The 23,939-nt window shown below is 43.8% G+C and overlaps 1 protein-coding gene across 1 annotated transcript in view; it reads left to right on the top strand.

The window, feature by feature from the left end:
• The window catches only part of MRPS5 (mitochondrial ribosomal protein S5), a 224,724-nt gene that overhangs the window by 66,336 nt on the left and 134,449 nt on the right, over positions 1 to 23,939 (top strand). The window lies entirely within an intron of this gene.

Genomic DNA, 23,939 nt, shown 5'->3' with positions numbered 1-23,939 from the left:
AGAAGGGGAGACAAAGCAGGAATTGTGTCAGCAGAAAGGAGCCCGAGAGGAAGAGCTGAGGGGACGGCTGGCGTTCAGGATCTAGGCTAGATCAGGGAGCAGGCAGGTAACATGGAGCCCAGACACACTGTTTCAAAGTCAGTGTGAAGCAAGGAGGTGGCAAACGCAGGAAGGGACAGAAGGTCAGCATAAAAGGGTGGGTGTGTGTTTGGCGCCCAGCAGGAACGAGATGAGCCGGTGAGCACGGACGCAGAAGCGAAGCGCGGCAGGTGAGCACACGTTGCAACAGGCAGCAGGCTGCAGGGAGAAGCACCAGAAGCTTAAAGTAGAAACTCAGACACGGGCCCGCCAGAAGAAGGAGGCTGGGTTCTGTGATACGTCGGGAGCCACGCAGCAGCCGGACCTGGGTGTGAATCTTGGAGACAGAAGCTTCCCAGGGCAGCTCCAGGATCCAGGTTTCACCAAACCACAGCTCTGACAAGAAGCCCAGGGTTAAGTGCGGCTCCTCCCCGGGAGCACTCCCGTGGGAAGAACAGCCTTTACTTCAGGTGGGGAGGGGAACAGCCGGAATCCCCTCCTAGGACCCTCTCTCCAGGAAAACCACGGTGATTCAGCAGTGCCTGCCCCTCTGCGGAGAGGCCCAGCACCTCTGCACTTAAAAGTTAGCCAAAGGCAGCAGACTGCCTGTCCTGGAGCCCAGGGCTTGGGTCTAGCCCATATTATCACGAACAAGAGCTCACAAGTGAAGCCGTCGGATCATCACACTCGCCTCCCACTTGGCGCCCCCACAGTCAAGTTCTGTCCCAAACGTTTGTTGGCCACCACAGCCAAGACGATGATCCATGTTCATTTTCCTCTCCCAGATCCTGGGGAAGAGCGTGTATTCCAGCCTCAATTGCAGCTGGCTCGGGGCCATGTGGCTAATTCCGATGAGCAGGCTGCACGTAAAAGTAAAGTGGGTTACTTCTTCGCTGAAGCACAGCAAAGTAGATGTGAGGTCGCCTGGCTTCCTTCTTCGTCGGGGAGACCCTGAAGCCACGTGCTGAGATGGTGATGTGACAAGACGGTGGGGCCTCCATCTGCCTGGATCTCTGGGTCTTGGCAGAGCCGCCAAACTCAAGCCCCCAATCCCCCCAAATACACACACACACACTCCAATCCCAGTGAAAAGTGGCAGAACATTCAACCCCAAAATAGGCCACTTTGACAGAAGGATTACCTCAAGCCAAAGGCAACTTGAAAACAGCAGGTGCAGCCAGGGCACTCTGATCTTCCTTCTCTCCCAGAAAACAGGAGACAAAAACTCCCACGTGAAAGGTGCCCTCCTTTCTCCAGGAGAAAGGAACATTCTTCGATGGGGAGTTGTTGACCAGAGAATTCCCTGCAAACAGGCCTTCCTTGCACCTCGCCACATAGCCAGCTATTATCTGCAGTCGCTTCTCCTTGTCTAACCTGATACACACGCAACAGGTCTTGCCGTTTCTTTCAGCCTTTGATCCCTTATGAGAATTCCCACGTTATGAAGGGTTTTCTTTACTTTTTTAGGCGTCTGCCTGGGAAACAAAAAGTCTATATCCCATCAAAATAATTTGTTGCGCTTCATATTGTCTTTTTAAAATATGATTTCATCTGTTATTTTAGATTCAGGAGGTACATGTGCTGGTTTGTTACCTGGGTATCTTCCAGGATGCTGAGGTTCGGAGTATGACTGATCCTGTCACTGAGGTACTGAGCACACTGCCCAGTAATTAGTTTTTCAACCCTCGCCCCTCCTTCCCCACTTACTCTTCCCTCTAGCAGTCCCCAACATCTATTGTTTTCATCTGTGTGTCCACGAGTACCCAGTGTTTAACTCCCACTTGTAAGTGAGAACATGTGGTATTTAGCTTTCTGTTCCTGTGTTAGTTTGCTTAAGATAATGGCCTCAGCTGCATCTATGTTGCTGCAAAGGACACAATTTTATTCTTTTTCATGGCTGCATAGTATTCCATGGTATACGTTCCACATTTTCTTTATACAGTCCACTGTTGATGGGCACCTAGTCTGATTCTGTGTCTTTGTTATTGTGAACAGTGCTGCAATGAACATATGAACAAAGACACGTGTGTCTTTTTGGTAGAATGATTAGTGTTCTTTGGATATATGCTCAGTAACGGGATTGCTGAGTTGATCAGCAGCTCTGTTTTAAGTTCTCCAAGAAATCGCCAAACTGTTTTCCACAGTGGCTGAACTAATGTACATTCCCACCAGCAGTGTATAAGCATTCTCTTTTCCACACAGCCTCCCCAGCATCTGTTATTTTTTGAGTTTTTAATAATAGCCATTCTGACAGGTGTGAGATGGTATCTCATTATAGTGTTGATTTGCATTTCCCTGACGATTACTGATGTTGGGCATTTTTTCATATGTTTGTTGGCCACTTGTATGTCTTCTTTTGAGAAGTGTCTGTTCATGTCTTTTGCCCACTTTTTAATGGGGTTATTTGTTTTAAATTATTTAAGTTCCTTATAGATTATAAATATTAGACCTTTGTTGGATGCAGTTTGTTAATATTTTCTCCTATTCTGTTGATGGGAGAAAATCTCTGCTGATGGTCTCTTTGGCTATGCATAAGCTCTTTAGTTTAATTAGGTCCCACTTGTCAAGTTTTGTTTTTGGCACAATTGCTTTTAAGAACTTAGTCATATATTCTTTCCTGAGGCCAATGTCCAGAATGATGTTTCCTAGGTTTTCTTCTAGGATTCTTATACTTTGAGATCTTATATGTATATCTTTAATCCATCTTAAGTTAATATTTGTATATGGTGAAAGGTAGCGGTCCAGTTTCAGTTTTCTGCATATGGCTTGCCAGCTATTCCAGCACTGTTTATTGAATAGGGAGTCCTTTCCCCATTGCTTATTTTGTCAACTTTGTTGAAGCTCAGATGGCTATAGGTATGCAACTTTATGTCTGGGTTTTCTATTCTGTTCCATTGGTCTATGCGTCTGTTTTTGTACCAGTATCATACTGTTTTGCTTACTGCACCCTAGTAGTATAGTTTGAAGTTGGGTAGCATGATGCTTCCAGCTTTGTTCTTTTTGCTTAGGATTGTCTTGGCTATTTGGGCTCTGTTTTGGTTACATATGAATTTTGAAATAGTTTTTTTCTAATTCTGTAAATAATGTCGATAGTAGTTTAATGGGAATGCCGTTGAACCTATAAATTACTTTGGGCAATATGGCCATTTTTATGATATTGATTCTTCCTATCCCTGAGCATGGAATGTTTTTTCATTTGTCTATGTCCTCTCTGATTTCTTTGAACAGTGGTTTGTAGTTCTTGAAGAGGCCCTTCACTTCCCTTGTTAGCTGTATTCCTAGGTATTTTATTCTTTTTATAGCCATTGTGAATAGAAGTTATTCGTGATTTGGTTCTCTGCTAGTCTGTTGTTGGTATATAGGAATGCTAGAGATATTTGCACATCGATTTTGTATTCTGAGACTTTGCTGAAGTTGCTTATCAGCTTAAGAAGCTTTTGGGGGCCGGGCGCGGTGGCTCAAGCCTGTAATCCCAGCACTTTGGGAGGCCGAGATGGGCGGATCACGAGGTCAGGAGATCGAGAGACGATCCCGGCTAACACGGTGAAACCCCGTCTCTACTAAAAAATACAAAAAAATAGCCGGGCGAGGTGGCGGGCGCCTGTAGTCCCAGCTACTTGGGAGGCTGAGGCAGGAGAATGGCGTAAACCCGGGAGGCGGAGCTTGCAGTGAGCTGAGATCCGGCCACTGCACTCCAGCCTGGGTGACAGAGCAAGACTCCGTCTCAAAAAAAAAAAAAAAAAAAAAAAAAAGAAGCTTTTGGGCCAAGATGACGGGGTTTTCTAGATATAGGATCATGTTATCTCCAAAGACAATTTGACTTCCCCTCTTCCTATTAGAATACTCTTTATTTCTTTCTCTTGCCTGATTTCCCTAGCCAGAACTTCCAATACCATGTTGAATAGAAGTGGTGAGAGAGGGCATCCTTGTTTTGTGCTGGTTTTCAAGGCGAGTGCTTCCAGCTTTTGCCCATTCAGTATGATATGGCTGTGAGTTTGTCATATATGGCTCTTATTATTTTGAGGTATGTTCCTTCAATACCTAGTTTATTGAGAATTTTTAACATGAAGGGATGTTGAATTTTATCAAAGTCCTTTTCAGCATATTGAGACAATCACGTGGTTTTTGTCTTTGTTTTGTTTATGTGATTAATTACATTTATTGATTTGCATATGTTGAACCAACCTTGCATCCTGGAGATGAAGCCAACTTGATTGTGGTGGATAAGCTTTTTGATGTGCTGCTGGATTCAGTTTGCCAGTATTTTATTGAGGATTTTTGCATCAATGTTCATCAAGGATATTGGCCTGAAATTTTCTTTTTTTGTTGCATCTCTGCCAGGTTTTGGGATCAGGATGATGCTGTCCTCATAGAATGAGTTAGGGAGGAGTCCCCCCTTTTTGATTTTTTTGAATACTTTCAGTAGAAATAGTCCAGCTCTTCCTTGTACTTCTGGTAGAATTCAGCATGTGAATCTGTCTGGTCCTGGGTTTTTTTTCATTGGTAGGCTACTTATTACTGCCTCAATTTCAGAACTTGTTATTGGTCTATTCAGGGATTTAATTTCTTCCTGACTCAGTCTTGAGAGGGTGTATGTGTCCCGCAATTTATTCATTTCTCCTAGATTTTCTAGTTTATGTGCATAGAACTGTTTATAGTATTCTTGATAGTTGTCTGTATTTCTTTGAGGTAAGTGATGATATATCGCCCTTATCATTTCTGATTTTGTTTATCTGATTCTTCTCTCTTTTCTTCTTTATAGTCTAGCTAGTAGCCTATTTTATTATTTTCTTTTTTCAAAAAAACAGCTCCAGGCTGGGCACGGTGGCTCATGCCTGTAATCCCAGCATTTTTGGAGGCCAAGATGGGTGGGTCACGAGGTCAGGAGATTGAGACCATCCTGGCTAACACGATGAAACCCCCACCCCCATCTCTACTAAAAAATACAAAAAATTAGCTGGACATGGTGGTGGGCACCTGTAGTCCCAGCTACTTGGGAGGCTGAGGCAGGAGAATGGTGTAAACCCAGGAGGTGGAGCTTGCAGTGAGCCAAGATTGTGCCACTGCACTCCAGGATGGGCAACAGAGCAAGACTCTGTCTCCAAAAAAAAAAAAAAAAAAAAAAAACAAACAAACAAACAAACAAAACAAAACAAAACAAAACAAAACACCAGCTCCAGGATTCATTGATTTTTTTTAAGGGTTTTTCATGTCTCCATCTCCTTCAGTTTCCCTCTGAGCTTTGGGTTGTGTTTGCTCTTGGTTCTCTAGTTCTTTTAGTTATGATGTTAGGATGTCAATTTCAGATCTTTCTAGCTTTTTCATGTGGGCATTTAGTGCTATAAATTTCCATCTTAACATAGCTTTAGCTGTGTCCCAGAGATTCTGGTATGTTGTCTCTTTGTTCTCATTAGTTTCAAATAACTTCTTGATTTCTGCCTTCATTTCATGATTTACCCAAGAGTCATTTGGGAGCAGGTTGTTCAATTTCCATGCAGTTGTGTGGTTTTGAGTGAATTTCTTAATCTGAGTTCTAATTTGATTGTGCTGTGATCTGAGAGACTGTTACTATTTCAGTTCTTTGCATTTGCTGAGGAGTGTTTTACTTCCAAATATGTGATCAATTTTAGAGTATGTGCCATGTGGTAATGAGAAGAAGGTATATTCTGTTGTTTTGGGGTGGAGAGTTCTGTAGATATCTATCAGGTCTACTTGATCCAGACCTGAGTTCAGGTCCTGAGTATCTTTTCAAATTTTCTGTCTCAATGATCTGTCTAATATTGTCAGTGGGGTGTTAAAGTCTTGCATTATTATTGTGTGGGAGTCTAAGTTTCTTTGTAGGTCTCTAAGAACTTGCTTTATGAATCTGGGTGTTCCTGTAATAGGAATATATATTTATAATAGTTAGCTCTTTTTGTTTAATTAAACCCGTTACCATTATGTAATTGCCCTTCTTTGTCTTCTTTAAATCTTTGTTGGTTTAAAGTCCGTTTTGTCAGCAACTAGGATTGCAACCCCTGCTTTTTTCTGTTTTCCACAGGTTTGGTAAATTTTCTTCCATCCCTTTATTTTGAGCCCATTTGCATCTTCGCACGTGAGATGGGTCTCTTGAAGACAGCACACTGATAGGTCTTGACTCTTTATTCAGCTTGCTATTCTGTGTCTTTTAATTGGCAGCATTTAGCCCATTTACATTTAAGGTTAGTATTGTTATTTGTGACTTTAATCCTGTCATCATGATGCTAGCTGGTTATTTTGCAGACTTGTTTATGCAATTGCTTCATAGTGTCACTGGTCTGTGTACTTCAGTGTGTTTTTGTAGTGGCTGGTACGTTTTTCCTTTCTATATGTAGTGCTTCCCTCAGAAGCTCTTGCAAGGCAGGCCTGGTGGTGATGAATTCCTTCAGCATTTGCTTGTCTGAAAAGGATCTTATTTCTCCTTTGCTTATGAAGCTTAGTTTGGCTGGATATGTAATTCTGGGTTGGAAATTCTTTAAGAATGTTGAATATTGGCCCCCAATTGCTTCTGGCTAGTAAGGTTTCTGCTGAGAGGTCTGCTGTTAGTCTAATAGGCTTCCCTTTGTAAGTGACCTGGCCTTTCTCTCTGGCTGCCCTTAACATTTTTTCTTTCATTTTGACCTTGGATAATCAGATGATTACGTGTCTTAGGGTTGATTTTCTCATGGAGTATCTTACCGGGGTTCTCTGCATTTCCTGAATGTTGGCCTGTCTTGCTAGGTTGGGGAAGTTCTCCTGGGTGATATCCTGAAGTATGTTTTCCAACTTGGTTACATTCTCCCTGTCTCTTTCAGGTACCCCAGTCAGTTGTAACTTCAGTCTCTTTACATAATCTCATATTTCTCAGAGGTTTTGTTCATTCCTTTTCATTATTTTTTTCTCTATTCTTGTCTGCCTGTCTCATTTCGAAAGATAGTCTTCAAGCTCTGAGATTCTTTCCTCCGCTTGGTCTCTTCTGTTATTGATACTTGTGATTGTATTGTGAAGTCCTCATGTTGTGTTTTTAGCTCCATCAAGTCAGTTATGTTCCTCTCTAAACTGGCTATTTTGGCTGTCAGCTCCTGTATCATTTTATAATGATTCTTAGCTTCTTTGCATTGGGTTACAATATGTTCCTTTAGCTCAGCAATGTTTGTTATTATCCACTTTCTGAAGCCTACTTCTGTCACTTCAGCCATCTCAGCCTCAGCCCAGTTCTGTGCCCTTGCTGGAGAGGTGTTGTGGTCATTCGGAGGAGAAGAAGCACTCTGGCTTTTTGAGTTTTCAGCACTTTTGCATTGATTTTTTTCTCATCTTTGTGGGCTTATCTACCTTTGATCTTTGAGGTTGCTGACCTTTGAATGGGAATTTTGTGGGGTCTTTTTTGTTGATGTTGTTTTGTTTTCTGTTTGTTTTTCTTTTAATAGTCAGGTCAGTATTCTGTAGGGCTGCTGCAGTTTGCTGGGGGTCCACTCCAAACCCTAGTTGCCTCAGTTTTTCTTGTGCCTGGCGGTATCACCAGTGAAGACTATGAAACAGCAAAGATGGCAGTCTGCTCTTTCCTCCGGAAGCTCCATCCCAGGGGGGTACTGACCTGTTGCCAGCCCAGACATGCTTGTTGGGGGGTCTCACCCAGTCAGGAGAAATGGAATTAGGGACCCACTTAAAGAAGCAGTCTGGCTGCTTTTTGGTAGAGCAGGTGTGCTGCGTTGGGGCAGTGGGGTGGGGACCCTTCCACGTCTGGACAGTTTGGACTCTCCAAAGCCAGCAGACTGGAATGGCTGAGTGGAGCAAATCACAGAGATGGCAGCTCTTCCGATTTGGAATCATTAAAAAGCAAAATTTCCCTTTTCCTGAAACCCTAACAAACTAAACTTGACCACTTGATATAAACTTCAGAGAAATCGCAACAACAACCATATGGACAAACTGCATGCCTGCTGTTGTCTGAGCCACTGAGAAAGTTTACTGGGGCCGGGCGTGGTGGCTCACACCTATAATCCTGGCACTTTGGGAGGCTGAGGTGGGTGGATCACAAGGTCAGGAGATTGAGACCATCCTGGCTAACATGGTAAAACCCTGTCTCTACTGAAAATATAAAAAATTAGCCAGGTGTGGTGGCGGGCGCCTGTAGTCCCAGCTACTGAGGAGGCTGAGGCAGGAGAATGGCGTGAACCCGGGAGGCAGAGGTTGCAGTGAGCTGAGATTGCGCCACTGCACTCCAGCCTGGGCAACAGAGCTAGACTCCGACTCAAAAAAAAAAAAAGTTTACCGGAACATCCAGTGCCATAACTGAAAATATTCCAGCTGCAAACCAGGAGGTGCATCAAACTACAACTGCTGTCTGCATTCCATCATCTAAGGATGCTCTGAGCTCAACTTTAGAAATCTTGACTGGATGCCGTCTGGACTCAGAGACTAGGCTCCCAATTATGAATCTTTGTGAAAGTCTAAAAAAAAAACAACACTCAGTTTGCTTTTTCCTGTTCTCTCCCTCAGCAACAATCACCACAGAAGACTTCTGTGACCAAATGTGTGGGGATTTCTCCCCACGCGCCAAGCAAGCAATGAGTTGTGCAGTGGACACCAGCCGGGTGACCTCCAATTCAGTTCAGTTCTGATGCTGTCTACCCAGAGATGGCCCAAGAAACTACAGGTGAGAACTCACTCCCACAAGCCCCTCCCCTCCTTCTAACCAGCACAAGTCCAGGCCTCCGGAACTTCTGACCCACCAGATTCATGTGTTTCCCTGAGTCCTGTGAGCTGCTCTAGCAAGTTACGATCATAAAACCCAAAGCGTTTTTAGAGAAAGACTTCGGTTTACCAGTTTATTACAAAGCACATTTAAAAAAGTACAAGTAAACAGCCAGATGAAGAGACATACAGGGTGAGGTCTGGAAGGGCCCACGTGGAGTTGGAGTGCTCCAACCTCTGGGCACGGGAATGAGTTTTGTTCACCTTCCTGTGAGCCTCCATGTGCTCAGTTACCTGGAACCTCCTACCCTGTCCTCTTGGGCCTTTTATGGAACCTTCATTGGATAGGCATGGTTGAAGCCTGAACAACCATGGAGAAATGTGACTGGACAAAAAGAGCATGATCAAATGCTAACAGACTGGGTGGGAAACCCTGCAAGGCCCGTCCGTCCAGATTCTCCTTGGCCTCTCTGTGCGGCACTCCTTCTTCCAGCGTGAGCGGGGCAGGACCTTCTCTGAAAGGAAGGTCTTAGACCCACAATCAGATTAGAGTCCTGCCTTGGGCAGGTGAAAGAGGGGTAGGAAAATGTCAGAGAGAGAAATTCTTTTTCTGGGGCCTTCTTCTAATCCTAATAAACACTTTGTTTTTCTTTTGTTTCCAAAGAAATGCTCCTCATTGAGCGCCTGACTGCCGGTGCCATACGGAGACCTCATTTAAATGGACACCTACTCCCACTTGCACCACTGCTTCCTGGAATAAGACACACGTATTTTACAAAACTAGGAGGCTGAGGCAGGAGAACTGCTTGAGCCCGGTAGGCGGTGGTTGCAGTGAGCTGAGATCGCACCACTGCACTCCAGCCTGGGCAATAAGAGCGGGACTCTGTCTCAAAAAAAAAAAAAAGGAAAAAAGAAAAGACACACATATTTCACAAAACTGACCTATTCTCAAAACTAAGAAGGATGGCTCATGCCTGTAATCTCAGCACTTTGGGAGGCCGTAGCAGGGAAATTGCTTGAGGCCAGGAATTTGAGAGCAGTTTGGGCAACATAGCGAGAAGTTTTTATTTTTTTCAAAAAATAGCCAGGTCTAGTGGCATGTAGCTATAGTCCCAGCTACCTGGGAGGCTGAGGTGGGAGGATGGCTTGAGCCCCGGAGTTCTAAGCTGCAGTGAGCTGTAATGGCGCCACTGCACTCCAGCATGGGCGACAGAGTGAGAATCTGTCTCAAAAAAAAAAAAAAAGAAAGAAGAAAAAAAAGACAAGGAAAAAATCAAATGTGAGTCTCGTGTGTATGTGTAAAACTAAAACAGAAACAAAAACTCTAATTTGGAGTCCTGAAAAGAAACTCTGGACAAAGGTGTGCTTCCAGAAAATAAAACCAGAGGCTCGGGATGTCACCTGAAGTCATCCCTCAGGAATGTGCCTTTCAAAAACAATTAGGCAGGAAAGAGGACATCCCACATGATGAGTAAACTAATTAGAGAGCTAAACGTAATTTCAGGTGCATTTTGCCAAGAATTCAACAGGCCATTCAGCTCGCAAACCTGTACTTAGTACCTATTATGTACCTATTATGTACTTAGTACCTATTACTCCACCACACTAAAGCAAGAGGGAATGGAGGAATATTTCTGCAACTCTATTCCCTTAAATACGTACATATACATACATATATATACACACACACACACACATGCATGTATATATAGGCATATCCCTTAAATACATACATATACATACATATATATACACACACACATACACACATGCATGTATATATAGGCATATCCCTTAAATATGTACATATACATACATATACACACACACACATGCATGTATATATAGGCATATCCCTTAAATATGTACATATACATACATATATACACACACACACGCATGTATATATAGGCATATCCCTTAAATACGTACATATACATACATATATACACACACACATGCATGTATATACAGGCATATCCCTTAAATACGTACATATACATACATACATATATACACACACACACATGCATGTATACATAGGCATATCCCTTAAATACGTACATATACATACATATATATACACACACACACACACACACACACATGCATGTATATATAGGCATATTTAAAGCAGTCTATATTAGCATTAAAAAGCCCCGGGTACAAAGATGTGCTAAGTACCGATGATAAACACAATCCTCTTCCTGTTGTTGTTGCTGCTGTCCACAGACAAAGCCTCTAAAAAGACTGACCTCCTTACAGTGTGCGTTGAAGCAGAGAGGCTGTAAATGGCAGCTCCAGTGTCACCAAGTGCACAAGATGTGCCAAAAGAGACAAACACTGAGCTGGGGGATCCACCCAAGATTTTAAAGACATGAAGAGCAAAATACTGTAATGGAAATGTTTGCCAAAATCTCTCTCCTATCGTCTGCTCAGCCGCTAGGCGAGGCGTGTCCCGGGCGCCCTGCCTGAATCGTAGCCTGCAGTGGACTGCCTGGTCAGGCCAGTGCCTTCTTACAAGCACTGGAATGCCCCTTGGTATCTGTTTCTTCTCCTGAAAAACTGAGATATTCATAGTCCCTACCTCCTAGACCAGAAATGATATCACGTATGTCCAGCAACTCAAACAGTGCCTGATGCATGGTAAATGCTCACAGCATGTGAATAATCATCAGTGAAGCCCGGGGGCCCCCAGTCAAATCGAAAGTCACAGAAGTACATCTCTGTGGAGGGAAATCATCTCCACGTTTTCAGACCCCTCCACAGGGAATCAGGCCACACGCACGTCTTCCGTTAGGGGGAAGCTCACACGTTGGATTTGGGAGCTCTTCCTCCACCCAGCTTTCCATGGGGCCTCGGGCACAGTCTCTTGAATACCTGCAAAGGTGGCACATTTGTGCCCTAGATATAATTTTTGGAAACAGATAAAAAATGTCCAGCTAAGCCTGGTGAATGAGTATGAGTCATAGTCTGCCCAAAGACGACTGATGATGACACAATGGCACCTGCTCTCCCGCTGCACCAGGGTCTCCTGAGAGCTGATGGTTCTCAGGCCCCAGCTGATACGACACTGCCACCTGCTGAGGCTGAAGGGAACTACCGAAGCAAGTAAACCCCTAAAACAAGTGAAACCAGTGCTGAGCCCCCGCATGACAGCCCTGAAGCCCCGTAACAGTGCAGAGAACTCCTGTTTCCCTTTTGCCAAACCTTCCCCTGGAGTTAAATTAACTTGATCTACTCAGCCAACTTCAAGCTTTGGCTAGGCAGTTAATATTTCTGTCCTTCCTTTTTGTTTTACACTTGGAGACATAATTTATACACACACTCTCACATATGTATACGCATTTTAGGAACATTTTATAGACACTGCATATGTAAATCTTAACTGTACAATTTTGACAAACAGGTACACAGTCGTATGCACACCCCAATCGCGATAAGGAGCGTCATCGCCCTAGAAAATCTGTTCTGCCCCTTCCCAGGCAGTACCCCTCTAAGTAGCAGTGACTCTTCCACTTTCTGTCACTATAGATGAGTGCTGACTTTTCTAGAGTTTCATATAAATGAAACAATGTAGAATGTACTGTGGTGTTCTGACTTCTTTCACTCAACATGATGTTTTGAAATGAGCTCATTTGTTTTATTGTTGAGTAGTCCGTTGTGTGAATACACTGTAATTTGTTTTTCTATTATACTGCTAATGGACATTTGGGCTCTTTCCAGTTGTGAAAAGCATTACTAGGAACATGCTTGAAGAAGTCTTTTTGTGAACATATGTGCTCATTTCTCTTGGGCAAACATCCAGGAGTCAGATTGCTGGGTCATTGGGTGTCTTTATAAGAAAGTATCGAACCATTTCACTCACAGACACTGTCGGGTCAGCACTGGGCGAAGCGGGCATTCTCTACAACTCCCCACACTTCACTCACAGACACTATCAGGTCAGCACTGGGTGAAGCGGGCATTCTCTACAACTCTCCACACTTCACTCACAGACACTGTCGGGTCAGCACTGGGTGAAGCGGGCATTCTCTACAACTCCCCACACTTCACTCACAGACACTGTCGGGTCAACACTGGGTGAAGCGGGCATTCTCTACAACTCCCCACACTTCACTCACACTGTCGGGTCAGCACTGGGTGAAGCGGGCATTCTCTACAACTCCCCACACTTCACTCACAGACACTATCAGGTCAGCACTGGGCGAAGCGGGCATTCTCTACAACTCCCCACACTTCACTCAGACACTGTCGGGTCAGCACTGGGTGAAGCGGGCATTCTCTACAACTCCCCACACTTCACTCACAGACACTGTCGGGTCAGCACTGGGTGAAGCGGGCATTCTCTACAACTCCCCACACTTCACTCACAGACACTGTCGGGTCAGCACTGGGTGAAGCGGGCATTCTCTACAACTCCCCACACTTCACTCACAGACACTGTCGGGTCAGCACTGGGTGAAGCGGGCATTCTCTACAACTCTCCACACTTCACTCACAGACACTATCAGGTCAGCACTGGGCGAAGCGGGCATTCTCTACAACTCTCCACACTTCACTCAGACACTGTCGGGTCAACACTGGGTGAAGCGGGCATTCTCTACAACTCCCCACACTTCACTCACACTGTCGGGTCAGCACTGGGTGAAGCGGGCATTCTCTACAACTCCCCACACTTCACTCACAGACACTATCAGGTCAGCACTGGGCAAAGCGGGCATTCTCTACAACTCCCCACACTTTGAAATGGAAATGCTGGATTAAAACATCATAAATCATCTCATGGAAACATAGGAGCAATCCCAAAACACATAGTCATTCCTCACTGAAAGGAACCAAGGATCCTTGGCTGATTCCAGATTTGGTGCAAGGAAAGAAGAAAGTGAGCCTCAAACCTCCATCGCGTCAGAAGGAGGGAGGCGCCCAGAGGCAGTGACGGAGGAGCCAGCGTGGAGTCTGCCATTTCCCGTCCCACCATTGCTGAGTGCTGGGCGACAATGTTCCCGACGCAGACAGCTACCAGAGGACTCGCATTAAGAATATGGATAAAGAACTTCCGCAAAGGAACTTAAAACGCTGAATTTTTTTAAATGGATAAAAGACTCAGTCACTTTTAAAGAGAATATAACCAATATCCAATAAACACTTGAAAAAGTGATCAAAATTAGTAATACTCAGAAAAATGAAAATTTATTTCATTTATTTATATTTCAAATTTTGGAGGGAACAGGTGGTGTTTGGTTATGTGGATAAGTACCTTAGTGGTAATTTCTGAGGTTCTGGTGCACTCATCACACAAGCAGTGTACACTGTACCCAATGTGTAATCTTTTATCCCTCACCTCCTGCCCACCCTTACCCCCTGAGTCCTCAAAGTCCATTATATCCTTCTTATGCCTTTGTATCCTCATTGCTTAGCTCCCACTTATAAGTGAGAACATACAATGTTTAGTTTTCCATTCCTGAGTTACTTTGCTCAGAATAATGGTCCCCAACTCCATCCAGGTTGTGGTAAATGCCATTATTTCATTCCTTTTATTCCATGGTATATATATACCACAGAAAAATGAAAATGTAAACCAGCATAAGAGACCACTGCACATGAGCCAGATGGTTAAAATGTAACAGATGAAAAGTACAAAGTGTTGACAAACTGGAACTCATGGCTTACTGACAGAGATGATGTAAATTGGTAAAGTCAAAACCATTTGACATTATCTTCTAAAGCTAAACATCTGTCTGCTCTATGACCCAGGAATTCTATGTACCCAAGGAAAATGCACTTATATTCATGAGAGCCCCCAGACTAGAAACAATTCAATTATCCATCAACAGTAGAATGAATAAAAAAACTGTAGTATATTCCCACAGTGGAATACCACACCATCAGTGAAAAAGAACAACTGGGCCGGGCGCAGTGGCTCACGCCTGTAATCCCAGCACTTTGGGAGGCTGAGGTGGGCAGATCACGAGGTCAGGAGATCCAGACCATCCTGGCTAACACGGTGAAACCCCGTCTCTACTAAAAGTACAAAAAAAAAAAAAAAAAATTAGCCAGGCGTGGTGGCGGGCACCTGTAGTCCCAGCTACTTGGGAGGCTGAGTCAGGAGAATGGCATGAACCCAGAAGGCGGAGCTTGCAGCGAGCGGAGAACGCACCACTGCACTCCAGCCTGGGCGAGAGAGCAAGACTCTGTCTCAAAAAAAAGAAAAAAAGAAAAAAAGAAGAACAACTGATACATACAGAATGGTTGAATCATACAAAATGTGGGGTGAGGAAGCCAGATACAAAGGAGTACGTACTATAGGATCTTATTTAAATAATGTTCAAACAGATAAAACTAGTAGAGGAGGTAGAAACCAAACCCGTGATCACCCACGGGGACGGGGAGGTGCGGCATTGGGAGGATGAGGTGGGGTGGCATGGGGTGGATTAACTGGGAAGGGAAGGGCATGGAGGAGCCCTTCCAGCAGAACGAAAAGGGTCTGTATCTTGACCAAGAGCTGGGTGGTTGTTACCTGGGTTTATAGACATATAAAAATTCACCAAGCATATACTGAAGATCTATACATGTTAGGAATGTTAACCCTCAATTAAAACTTTCTTTAAAAGGAATCCATGGACCCATAGTGATCCTCTGAACCCAGAAAATCTGAGACAGGTCTCAGTTAATTTAGAAAGTTTATTTTGCCCTGGTTGAGGACACGCCCATGACACAGCCTCAGAAGTCCTGACAACATATGCACAAGGTGATCGGGGCACAGCTTGGTTTTACACATTTTAGGAAGACATGAGGCGTCAATCAATCTATGTAAGAAGTACATTGGTCCGGTCTGGAAAGGCAGGACAACTGGAAGAAAAGGCAGGAAGACTGGAAGTGGGAAGGGAGGTTCCACGTCACAGACAGGTGACACACAAACGGTTGCATTCTTTTGAGTTTCTGATTAGCCTTTCCAAAAGAGGCAAATCAGATATGAATCTGTCTCAGTGAGCAGAGGGGTAACTTTGAACAGAACGGGAGGCAGGTTTGCTGTAAGCAGATTTCCAGCTTGAGTTTTCCTTAATGATTTCGGGGGTTGGGGGCGGCCAAGATATTTTCCTTTCACAATTAAAAAAAAAAAAAAATACCACCAGGTGGAAAGTGAAGATAGAAAGCTCTTCTTTTCATAAGAATGCCAGCACTCAATGTGGGAGGAATAACAGAATTATAAAAACACCATTTTGTAGGCACTAATGTAATAATTGATTCAGGCAAGTATCATCCATGGAGAGCAAAAACACTGGTGAAACGTTGTTAGGAGCCAAGATATTCATACAAAGGGAGAAGTTACTAACTACAACTAGAGAATTTGGACAACATGTGAACAAAGTAATCAAATTTAGCGTTAGGAACAGGACAAATTGGCATCTTGAGTCTCTTGATGTGACGTAAAAAAAAAAATTTTTTTTAAACAGGGTCTCACTCTGTCACCCAGGCTGGAGGGCAGTGGTGTGATCCTAGCTCACTGTAACCTGGAACTCCCAGGCTCAAGCAATCCTCTTGCCTCAGCCTCCTGAATAGCTGAAACTACAGAGGACAGTCACCAAGCCCAGCCCTCCTAATGTCATTTAATGAAAATCATACATATATGTAGATTTCTTGTCAAAAGTGCTTAATCTGGATCTAATTATGAGGAAATAGAAAATACAGATGGTATTTTCTACAAAACATTCTACAAAACAACTGGTCTGGACTTCTCAAAATATTTTTTTTTTTTTTTTTTTTTGAGACGGAGTCTCACTCTGTCGCTGGGCTGGAGTACAGTGGCCGGATCTCAGCTCACTGCAAGCTCTGCCTCCCGGGTTTACGTCATTCTCCTGCCTCAGCCTCCCGAGTAGCTGGGACTACAGGCGCCCGCCACCTCGCCCGGCTAGTTTTTTGTATTTTTTTAGTAGAGATGGGGTTTCACTGTGTTAGCCAGGATGGTCTCGATCTCCTGGCCTCGTGATCCGCCCGTCTCGGCCTCCCAGAGTGCTGGGATTACAGGCTTGAGCCACCGCGCCCGGCCGACTTCTCAAAATATTAATGTCATGAAAGACAAAACAAGCTTGAAAGACCATTCTAGACAGAAGGATACTAAAGAGGCAGGACAAATAAATGCAGTGTGTCCCAACTGATTGGAAATTGGACAGGGAGCCGTACATGACATCTGGGGATAACTGGATAAATTTAAACTAACTGTGTGTTAGACAGTAATCTTGCATCAGAGTTAGATGGTTTGGGTTGAATAACAGCATTGCGATTATGTTGGAGAATATACTTGCTCATAGAAGACACATGCTATAATCCCAGCACTTTGGCAGGATGGCTTGAGCCCAGGAGTTTGAGACCAGCCTGGGTAACATAGCGAGACCCTATCTCTACAAAGAAAAAAAAAATTAGTTGCATGTGATGGTGTGTGCCTGTAATCCCAGATACTCGGGAAGCTGAGGCGGGAGAATTGCTTGAGCCCAGGAGGTCAAGGTTACAGTGAGCTATGATCATGCTGCCGCACTTCAGCCGGGAAACAGAGCAGAGATCCTGTCTCTAAAAATAAAATATCTGGGCACAGTGGCTCAGGCCTGTAATCCCAGCACTTTGGGAGGCTGAAGTAGGCGATCACTTGAGCCCAGAGTTTGAGACCAGCCTGGGCAACACAGCAAAACCCTGTCTCTCCAAAAAAAAAAAAAAAAAAAATTAGCTGGGCATGGTGGCGTGCACCTACAGTCCCAGCTACTTGGGAGGCTGAGATGGGAGAATCACCTGAGCCCAGGAGGTTGAGGCTGCAGTGAGCCATGATTTCACCACTGCACTCCAGCCTGGGAGACAGAGTGAAACTCTGTCTCAAAAAATAAAATAAAATAAAATAAATAAAATAAAATAAAATAAAACATATGCTGATACATATTCTTATAAGATACAGGACATGAGTAGTAAAATGCCATGATGTCAGCAATCCTGTTGCAGATAGTTCAGCAAAAGGAAAACATGCAGAGACAAAGAGAAGGGAAGGGAAGGGAAGGGAAAGGAAAAGAAAGAGGGTGGGAAGGAAGAAGGGTGGGAGAAACGAAGGGAGGGAGAAAGGAAGGGAGGGAGGAGAGAGGAGCCTCAGGTCCCTTCTTTCTAGGGCCGTATCAATAAATTGTGGTAGTGATTATTTCATTGTCTTGAAAAATAATTCATTTAATAAAACACTTCATTTCTAAGGACAAAAGAAACCAGAAATTTCCTGCCTTGCATGCTGCTCTTAACTCCCTGGGACTTTGGGACTCAAGAGCCACTTAAGCCAGGAGACCAGGACTTGGGTGTGAGCAGGCAGTGATTTGGATCCAGGACACCACAGTGGATTGAGACCCTTAGTGAAACAGGTGGTGGGAAATGCATCTAACCACTAAAATGGGGGCCCACAGAGACACGTGGCTCTCTAAGCACCCCACACTTGGTGATGGCAGTTGGGAATGGGGTGATCTTCCCTTAGTGAGTCAATAACCACAGACCTGTGTGAAGGAGAGTCTGGCATTTGAGGTAATGTTTCCTGCTTAGTCCAGGAGATCTCAATTCAAGAAATAAATTTATTTAATTCTTCTTCGGAGAAACACTCCACAACACAGGCCTTCCAGAATCCCTACATACTAAGGCCAGTAAAATGTAAGCTCACAATTCATGATTATAAAACCATGAGAAGCTAAGCCGGACCAAAGTACGTTTAGCTTTAAAGAGATGAGAGAAAAATAACAGCAGCCTAGAACCTCACATCCAGTGAAAATACATTTCAGGAACTGAGGCAAAAATGTCAAACGGAAACGGAAATGTCATCATTCAACAGAAACTGACAATTTATCAGCTACGGATCCTCACCAGACTAACTTCAAAAAAGATGCCTTCAGAAAAAAGTTATTCCAGGAGGCCCTGTGAGCTTACATTTTACTAGCTTAATACGAAGGCCTTCTGGAATGCAAGAAGGCATAGTGATACACACATGGGCAAGTCTAAACAAATATCGATTGTATAAAACAATGACAATGTCAGTAAAATAAAACCAATACTTCAGAGGGACAGTGATTCTGCCACACTGATTGCAAAGACTGACCCAATTCTTCATCCCTGTCTGGGTCCACACTCATTGCAATGTGATCTTCTAGCCCCTTAAATCAGGAGCTGGAGTTGATTTTCTCCCCACCTAGGCTGGCTTGTAACTCTGGCTTATAGAATGTGATCAAAGTTTCAGTGTACTAGTTTGGAGTGGAAGCCTCAAAAAGGCTGGCATGCTTCTGCTCTCTTGAACTCCTGCCACCAGAAGGGCATGCCTGAGTTAGCTAGGCTGCTAGGAAAACGGAGCCAAGGCCATCACAGGGCAGCCAGCCACAGCTGATCCATCACCTTGCTGCAGACACATAACTGAGCCCAGCCTGAATGGGAGAGGGAGCACTATGAAGCTGACCGTTAGATTCATGAGGAGTTATGCATGGCTATCATTTCGTACCATTACATTTTAGAATATTTGCTTGCAGCAAGAGCTAACCCATACCGAAATGACTGATGCTAAATAATTCTAAGGTCCTTTATTTCATTGTAGGAACAATAAAGAAACTGATTAACTTTAGAGTCTTAAATACGCTTTAAGCTAATTTAGCTTGCTAAAGTATTAATAATAGCTGAGGCACAAGAATTGTTTGAACCCGAGAAACGGAGGTTACAGTGAGACAAGATCGCGCCACTGCTCTCCAGCCTGGGTGACAGAGTGAGACTCTGTCTCTGTCTGTCTGTCTGTCTCTCTCTTTATTTATATATATATATATAAATAGACTAGGTGTGGTGGCTCACACCTGTAATCTCAGCACTTTGGGAGGCCAAGGTGGGTGAATCACTTGAGGCCAGGAGTTCAAGACCAGCCTGGGCAACAAGGTGAGCCTCTGCCATCTCACAAAAATTTTAAAAATAGGCTGGGTATGATGGTGTGCACCTGCAGTTCTAGCTACTTGGGAGCCTGAGGCAGGAGAATCACTTGAGCCCAGGAGTTTGAGGCTGCAGTGAGCTATGATGGTGCCACTGCACTCCAGCCTGAGCATCAGAGCAAGACCTTGTCTCTTAAAATTAAGATATTAAAAATAACCATTACAAATAATAGAAATAGAATGATATGATTTGGATTTGTGTCCCTGCCCAAATCTCATGTCAACTGTAATCCCCAGCATTGGAGGAGGGGCCAGTGGGAGGCGATTGGATCATGGGGGTGGAATTCCTCCTGCTGTTCTCATGATAGTGAGTGAGTTCTCACAAGATCTGGTTGTTTAAAAGTGTGTAGCACCTTCCCCTTCACTCTCTTCCTCCTGCTCTGGCCATGTAACACATGCCTCCTTCCTCTTCACCTTCCACCACAACACTACAGCTCAATATCCCTGATGTATTCATTGATCAGGATTTATTGAGGAATTGATGCAAAATCCCCTTTAAAAAATACTAGCAAACTAAATTCAACAGCACAATAAAAAACTATAGTTCAACCATTGTGGAAAACAGTGTGGCGATTCCTCAAGGATCTAGAACTAGAAATACCATTTGACCCAGCCATCCCATTACTGGGTATATACCCAAAGGATTATAAATCATGCTGCTATAAAGACACATGCACACGTATGTTATTGCAGCACTATTCACAATAGCAAAGACTTGGAACAAACCCAAATGACCATCAGTGACAGACTGGATTAAGAAAATGTGGCACATATACACCATGGAATACTATGCAGCCATAAAAAAGGATGAGTTCATGTCCTTTGTAGGGACATGGATGAAGCTGGAAACCATCATTCTGAGCAAACTATTGCAAGGACAGAAAACCAAATACCACATGTTCTCACTGATAGGTGGGAACTGAACAATGAGAACACCTGGACACAGGAAGGGGAACATCACACACCAGAGCCTGTCGTGGGATGGGGGAAGGGGGGCGGGAAAGCATTAGGAGATATACCTAATGTAAATGACGAGTTAATGGGTGCAGCACACCAACATGGCACATGTATACATATGTAACAAACTTGCACGTTGTGCACATGTACCCTAGAACTTAAAGTATAATTTAAAAAAATGAAAGTTATATAAAAATAAATAAATAAATAAATAAGAAATTATAGACCATGACCAAGTGGGATTTATCCAGGAAATGCAAGGATGGTTTATATATGAAAATGAACCAATGCAATAAACCATATTAACAGAATGAAAAACAAAAAAACACACAATTATCTCAACTAATGCAGAAAAAGCATTTGACAATATTTAACATCCTTTCATGATTTTAAAAAACCACTCAACAAACTAAAAACAGAAGGAAATTACCTCAACATAACAAAGGCAATATATTAAAAGTCCATAGCTAATATCACGCTCAATGGTGAGAAACTGAAAGCTTTTCCTCCAAGATAGGAACAAGCTCACTCTCACATCTTCTATTCAACATAGTACTAGAGGTCTTAGTAAGAGTAATTAAGCAATAAATTGGAAAGGAAAAAATAAAATTATGTGCAGATGACCTGATCTTAAATGTAGCCCTAGATTTCAAAGGATGTCATGAACAGCCTGGGGCAGAGACTTGTTACAGGGGTGGAGCCACTGTAGAGAGACCCCACTAGGACAATGACCAGTGGAACTGTGGGGTCAGAGCCACTGCATAGAGTCCCCCACTAGGCCTAGAGGAGCTGTGGAGGCAGGGCCATTCCCAAGACCCCAGAACTGTAGAGCTACCAGTGTGCAACACCAGTCTGGGAGAGCTGCAGGCACAAGATTTCAACCCACGAGAGCTTCTGTGTGGACTGAGCCCAGGAAAGCCACAGAGTGGACTTGCTTAGGATCTCCTCTCTTTTTCTCTGTCTCTCCTTTTTGGAATGCAAATGTCTATCCTATGACTGGCTCACCACTGTATTTCAGAAGCACATAACTTGTTTAATTTCACAGGCTCAGAGCTGGAAATTTGCCTTAGGATGAATAGTGATTTGAGTCTCACCCATATCTGATTTCAGATGAGACTCTTGGGCTTTGGAATTTGGAGTTGATTCTGAAATCAGTGAAGACTTTTGGGGATATTGGGATGGAATGAATGTATTTTGTATGTGAAAAGGACAAAAGTTTTGGGGAGCCAGGGGTGGAATGCTATGGTTTGAATGTTTACCCCCTCCAAAACTCATGTTGAAATTTAATTGCCGGTGTTAAGAGTTTAAAGAGGCAGGACCTTTTAAGAGGTGATTAAGCCATGAGGGCTTCACCCTTGTGGGTGCAATTGGTGCCATTACAAAAGCGTGAGTTCAATCTCCTCTTCCACATTCCTTCATGGGATGATGCTGCAAGGAGGGCCTCATCCGATGCTGGCCCCTTGATCTCGAGCTTCTCTGCCTCCAGAACTGTGAGGCAATAAATTTTCCACCCTTATAAATTACCATCTGTGGTATTCTGTTATGGCAGCACAAAACAAACTAAGACAATGGCTGAGAGGGTAAATTTTATGTGTTTTTTACCACAATAAAAAAGTACTATCACATTTGGGATTTTTTTTTAAAAGGAAAGAATGTTTATAAAATAAATGAAGCAGGCCGGGCGCGGTGGCTCAAGCCTGTAATCCTAGCACTTTGGGAGGCCGAGACGGGCGGATCACGAGGTCAGGAGATTGAGACCATCCTGGCTAACACAGTGAAACCCCGTCTCTACTAAAAAATACAAAAAACTAGCCGGGCGAGGTGGCGGGCGCCTGTAGTCCCAGCTACTCGGGAGGCTGAGGCAGGAGAATGGCGTAAACCCGGGAGGCGGAGCTTGCAGTGAGCCGAGATCCGGCCACTGCGCTCCAGCCTGGGCGACAGAGCAAGACTCTGTCTCAAAAAAAAAAAAATAAAATAAAATAAATAAATAAATAAATAAATAAATAAATAAATGAAGCACTAATATATTCCATAACATAAACCTTATGAAAACATTACGGTAAGTGAAAGAAGCCAATCACAAAGACCATGTCTTAGCCCCTTTTGTGCTGCTATGACAGAATGCTATACTGGGTAATTTATAATGAATAGAAATTTATTTCCTCATAGTTCTAGAGCTTGGGAAGTCCAAAATCAAGGAGCTGGTGTCTGTTGAGGGCCTTCTTGCTGTACCATTCCATAGCCAAAGGGCAAAGAGAGGGCAATAGAGGAGCAAGAGGGAGCCAAACTTGTTCTTTTGTAAGGAATCCACTCCTGTGACAACAGACCCACTCTCACAATAGCATTAATCCATTCGTGAGGGTGGTGCCCCCATAATCTACTGACCTCCCATTAGGCCCCATCTCCCAGAACTACCTCACTGGGGATCAAGTGGCCAACACATGAACTTTAGGGGACACATTCTGATATGGTTTGGGTCTGTGACCCTGCCCAAATCTCATGTCAAATTATAATCCTCAATGTTGGAGGTGGGACCTGATTGGAGGTGATTAGATCATGGGGGCAGATTTCCCCCTTTGGTGCTCTTCTTGTGATGAGTTCTCATGAGATCTGGTTGTTTAAAAGTGTGTGGCACCTTCCCCCGTCTCCTGCTCTGGCCATGTAAGATGAGCCTGTTTCCCCTTTGCCTTCCACCATGATTATAAGCTTCCTAAGGCCTCTCCAGCCATGCCTCCTGTACAGCCTGTGGAACTGTGAGCCAATTAAGCCTCTTTTCCTTATAACTTAGTTTCAGGTTATTGATAGCAGTGTGAAAACGGCCTAATTCACATTCAAACCACACCAGATCATATACTGTATAATGACTGTATGATTCCATTTATATGAAATGTCTAGAACAGGCAAATCTACACACATAGAAAGTGTATTCATGGTTGCCTAGTGCTGGGGAGAATAGAGGAGTTGGGAGTTATCTTAGTCTGTTCCAGCTATGTACCACACACTGAGTAGCTGATAAACAACAAGAAATGATTTCTTACAGTTCTGGAGGCTGGGAAGTCCAAGATCAAGGCACCAGCATAATGAAATTTGAGTGAGAACCCACTTTCTAGCTCACAGATGACTGTCTTTTCATTGTGTCCTCACAAGGGAGAAGGGGTGAGTGACCTGTTTGTGGCCACTTTCATAAGAGCACTGAGCTCATTTATCAGGGCTACGCCCTCTTGACCTACTCACTTC

The sequence above is a fragment of the Macaca thibetana genome, chromosome 13, assembly GCF_024542745.1.
Source record: "Macaca thibetana thibetana isolate TM-01 chromosome 13, ASM2454274v1, whole genome shotgun sequence".
Lineage (NCBI taxonomy): Eukaryota > Metazoa > Chordata > Mammalia > Primates > Cercopithecidae > Macaca > Macaca thibetana.
This window is presented reverse-complemented; position numbering and strand designations above follow the sequence as displayed.